Consider the following 5,344-nt stretch of genomic DNA (forward strand, 5'->3'; position numbering starts at 1 on the left):
TCTTTATTAAAACAAATTTAATGGTTTCCGTTGGTTTTGTAATGGTTCTGATGGTTCCATTACAAGTTTGTATTGGTCTTTATTAAAACAAATTTAATGGTTTCTGTTGGTTTTGTAATGGTTCTGATGGTTCCATTACAAGTTTGTATTGGTCTTTATTAAAACAAATTTAATGGTTTCTGTTGGTTTTGTAATGGTTCTGATGGTTCCATTACAAGTTTGTATTGGTCTTTATTAAAAAAAATTTAATGGTTTCCGTCAGTTTTGTAATGGTTCTGATGGTTCCATTACAAGTTTGTATTGGTCTTTATTAAAACAAATTTAATGGTTTCCGTCGGTTTTGTAATGGTTCTGATGGTTCCATTGCAAGTTTGTACTGGTCTTTATTTGCATATATTTAATAGTTTTTGTTGCAGTTTTTGGTTCTGATTTGAATGTTTAACTGATAGCTGGTAATTAGGCCATTAATTAATATAAGTAAATAATTTAAATTATTAATACAAACTGTACACAGGTTTTGTCAAGAATATAATTTTTTTATTTATTTAAACTTCATACCAACCTTTCAATAGCAAACAGTTCAGGTTGTTTTGCAAAGAATTAAGAATATGCACCTAAAATCAAAATTATTCACAGAATACTCAACATAGCTGGAATTAACACAAAACCTTGACATTACATTTTATTTTAATTATTGTTATTCATTAATGCATTATAGAAATGCAGGAACTATGAACTGTTTTTGTGGCTTGTAGCTGTCTCAGACCTGCAAAAAAAAAAAAAGGGACAATTCATTAGGACAATGTACCACAATACCAGTATGTGAGATTATCCATTCATATATTTATATGGCAGTCTCAAAAAAGTTATTGATTTTTCTTTCATGCCTAAAATCATTAGGATTTAAAAAAAGATAATGTTCCATGAATATATTTTGTAAATTCCCTACCATAAATGTATCAACTTAATTTTGTATTAATAAAATGCCTTGCTTTGGATTTGAAATATTTTTCACAATATTTAGATTTTTTAGCACCATCAGATTCCAGATTTTCAAATAGTTGTATCTCAGACAAATATTGTCCTCCTAACAAACCATACATCAATGGAAAACCTATTTATTATTATTATTGGAATAAAAATCTAAAAAATAAAATAAAAACAATTACCCTTGTAACTGGTTTTGTGGTCCAGTTTCACAAAAAGGCTAGAATAATTACATTATCTACTTTTTATGGTACATAGTCTCTATTCACTTCGAGTCATATTAGATAAGAGGTTGTAGCAATTCCATTCGGATATGGATATGTAAACACTTACCACTGACAGTTTTATCTGGTTTATGTCACTGATCTCCTCAGCCAGGTATTTCCGTACACTTAGGAGGCGTTTATTTCCTACAAGGTGTGGCCTTTTTTCTTCAGCTTCTGAGACAGACACTCTTGTTTTGAACACACACACACACACACACACGCACATAAACAAAAATTTAAATTCAAGAACTGATGGACTAATCTCAGACTTTAAATCTGACCACTCTCAAGTGGAAATTAAGTAGCATATGTGACCTGTGCTGGCAAAGTTAGTCACAATGAGCAAAAATCATTTGAGGTTTTTTTTCTCATTAAAAAGTCCTTCAAAATTATGTATAACTGTATATATATATATATATATATATAAAAATGACTGAGCTACACCCGTTTGAAGTTGAAAGAGTTGGCAAAGTCAACTCTTTTCTATTTTCTAAAGGTTCCAAAGCAAAATCACTGAGCAACATTGCATCTTTTCCTGCAGTTCTTTTCTTAATAATAATTCACTTTTTTATTTTACATCCGAACAAAAAGCATTCAAGTAAGAAAAACAAATAATCAAATGTAAAATCCCTTTATTCATTACAAATAAATTAATTATTAAAACTATAAAAGCAGTTCAATTAGTCATTCTGTGTATACAGGTGCTTGTCGTATAATTAGAATATCATAATTTCAATTCAAAAAGTGAAACTTGTATATTATATTCATTCATTACACACAGACTGATATATTTATTTATATCTAACAACTAAGGAAAATCCCAAATTCATTATCTTAGAAAATTAGAGTATAACTTAAGACCAATACAAAGAAAGGATTTTTAGAAATCTTGGCCAACTGAAAAGTATGAACATGAAAAGTATGAGCATGTACAGCACTCAATACTTAGTTGGGGCTCCTTTCCCCTGAATGACTGCAGCAATGCGGTGTGGCATGGAGTCGATCAGTCTGTGGCACTGCTCAGGTGTTATGAGAGACCAGGTTACTCTGATAGTGGCCTTCAGCTCTTCTGCATTCTTGGGTCTGATATATCACTACTCAGCAGCAGTCCAGTCCTTTTTGAAGCGAGACACTTCTGGTTCTGTCTGTTGTTCAAGAGTGGCTTGACACAAGGAATGTGAAACTGAAACCCATATCTTGCATACGTCTGTGTGTAGTGGTTCTTGAAGCACTGACTCCAGCTGCAGTCCACTCTTTGTGAATCTCCCCCACATTTTTGTATGGGTTTTGTTTCACAATCCTCTCCAGGGTGCAGTTATCCCTATTGCTTCTACACTTATTTTCTACTACATCTTTTCCTTCCCTTCTCCTCTCTATTAATGTGCTTGGACACAGAGCTCTGTGAACAGCCAGCCTCTTTTGAAATGACCTTTTGTGTCTTCCCCTCCTTGTGCAAAGTGTCAGTGGTCGTCTTTTGGACAATTGTAAAGTCAGCAGTGTTCCCCATGATTATGTAGCCTACAGAACGAGACTGAGAGACCATTTAAAGAATTTGCAGTTGTTTTGAGTTAATTAGCTGATTAGAGTGTGGCACCAGGTCTCTTCAATATTGAACCTTTTCACAACATTCAAATTTTCTGGGATACTGAATTTGGGATTTTCCTTAGTTGTCAGTTATAAACATCAAAATTAAAAGAAATAAAGATTTGGAATATATCAGTCTGTGTGTAATGAATGAATATAATATACAAGTTTCACTTTTTGAATGGAATTAGTGAAATCAACTTTTTGATGATATTTTAATTATATGACCAGCACCTGTATTTATCAGGATATATATATATAACTGTAATTTGAATGTCGGATTGAAATGAACACTGTTATTGGAGTAGTTAATTGTTAGCATAAGTGCGGCTAATAATAATAATTAAAAAAATAATAATTAGCATGTTTTTGTGTTTTGCTTTGGTACTGAAATTGGTACAGTGACAACACTAAAAGTTAGACCTCGATTAATGTGTTCAGGTGCACTGCAGGTTGGAGCAAAACTCTGCATGTAAGTGGACCTTAAGAGACAATGTTGAGATCTCCTGCAATATGTCCTGAACATGCACAATAAAGAGACAGAATGACTTACAACACTGGTGTCCAGTCCTGGGCTGAAGGACCAATGTTCTGCAGAGTTTCTGCTGATCCTTGATCAGCTGCTCAGGTCCGCTTAACTGGGGTTGGAGCTAAACTCTGAAACAAGAGAAGACAACCAATATTATGAAGTTAAAAAAAAATGATTCAGAAATATGCACAATGTTTGAAAATGCACAAAGATGAGAAGAAAGCTATGTGTTTAATGAGAACTTTCCACTCAAGAATAAGAAGCAATATTAAGTCACAGATGCATTTTTATTAATTCTTATTAATATTGTTTAAATATGTTACAGTAACCTTGTGGTTTATCAATGATTTTCAGTCTCTGAAATAGAAAAGATCTATCAGTGCTGAATGGGATCATACATACATCATATGTAATGATATTTAACAAGAGTTCTAACACTGTGTCGTCACTGGACAGCACAACAAAATACAACAGAGCCTTTTATAATCAGTGATGCTCTCTACACTGGATGCGGCACGAAACAACAAATCACAGACGGTGATCTGATGCCTTTTCCTATTTATGATATACTGACACAAAGTTTGAATGATTTTTAACAGTCACTTTGGTGTGAGAGTGTGTAGCTTGGAGATAGAGATTTTTTTATGTTTCTGAAATAAGTCTCATGTACACTAAGAAAACTGCATTTATTTGATCATAAATAAAAATGGTAATGCTGTGAAATATTAGTACAATTTCAAATAACTGCTTTATATGTGAATATTTTGTACAATTTTATTCTTGTTTTCACAAAGCATGATTTCTGAAGGATTGTGTGACACTGGAGATTGATGCTGAAAATTCAGCTTTGATCACTTATTAAAACAAACGTAAATAGAAAATAGTTATTAAAAAATGGTAATTTCACAATTTAACTGTATTTTAATCAAATAAATGCAGCAGTGGTGAGCATAAAAGATGTCTTTGAAATACATGACAAATCTGACCCTTACATTTTTGAATGGTGTATGTTTGACGAATTGCTTACTATTCATGGTTCATAATGTCTAAAAATGTTCTTCGACAGGAGATATGACTCTAGAGCACAGCCATCAGCATGGAAGAACCTAGGAACATAAGCACTGTCACAGAGACAACAATATTTATTATACAATGCCAGGTATAAGGCATATACTATAGCAGAGGTGAAATGCAGAAAAGAAAAATAATAATTCACAGAATTTATAATTTATATAATTATTTACAATAAATATATATATATTAGTTTTACTTATTTAGTAATGCTCCTACAGCGTGGACATCAAAATGTGTGTGTTTTCATCCTCTCTGTCAGCAGCTCCCTTCAGAAATGTTAAAATCAGGAACTTCTCCTGTGTCATAGATGTTTTTTTCTGCCACTTCTGAAATCACAGAACAAGTTTGTATTTATTTGTTTACCATGAAAGATCAAAACCTGAAGGTTTCAGTCCATTTTCACGCTCTATGTAAGTGATGTAACGTTATGCGGTTACGTTACTTCACATTTTAGGATTAAACAGTGCATACTTTTAGGGTTAAATTAATTCGGTTAAGTTACTTCCATTCATCCATTGATATATATGGAGAGAGAGAGAGAGAGAGAGAGAGAGAGAGAGAGAGATAGAGCATCTACACACAAGATGACATTAAAAGCCCAAACTTAATAATAAGAGCTCATGTCTATCGTTACCTCTTGTAGTTAGCCTTACCTTTGAGATGCTAACGGACTTTTTCTGACGACGCTAAACCATTTCTATAAAGTAAATATTAAACGAAAGCGTATAATTTACATGAAATAAAGTGTCAGGAACACTTTAATGTACTATTTGTGTAATTTAATAGACTAAACTTACCTAAAAAAAAGTGAAACCACATTAAGTGTCAGCGATCAGCTGCTTGACGGTTGGGCTGCCGCCTCGTTTCCATGGTGACGTCCTCCGCTCCAGTTCTGCGCGCGCGC

General features: G+C 33.0%; 2 long non-coding RNA genes across 2 annotated transcripts; both read right to left on the reverse strand.

Moving 5' to 3' along the window:
• Positions 1-515: 515 nt before the first annotated feature.
• LOC113094210 (uncharacterized) lies at positions 516-1,404 on the reverse strand. The gene is made up of 2 exons (XR_003288026.1): positions 1,321-1,404; positions 516-766 (listed from the first exon to the last, which is right to left on the reverse strand). It is a non-coding gene; the product is annotated as an uncharacterized LOC113094210 (long non-coding RNA).
• On the reverse strand, positions 1,404-5,144 carry LOC113094209 (uncharacterized). The gene is made up of 5 exons (XR_003288025.1): positions 5,094-5,144; positions 4,637-4,766; positions 4,394-4,487; positions 3,391-3,494; positions 1,404-1,441 (listed from the first exon to the last, which is right to left on the reverse strand). It is a non-coding gene; the product is annotated as an uncharacterized LOC113094209 (long non-coding RNA).
• Positions 5,145-5,344: the final 200 nt, after the last annotated feature.

This window comes from Carassius auratus, unplaced genomic scaffold (assembly GCF_003368295.1).
Source record: "Carassius auratus strain Wakin unplaced genomic scaffold, ASM336829v1 scaf_tig00215287, whole genome shotgun sequence".
Lineage (NCBI taxonomy): Eukaryota > Metazoa > Chordata > Actinopteri > Cypriniformes > Cyprinidae > Carassius > Carassius auratus.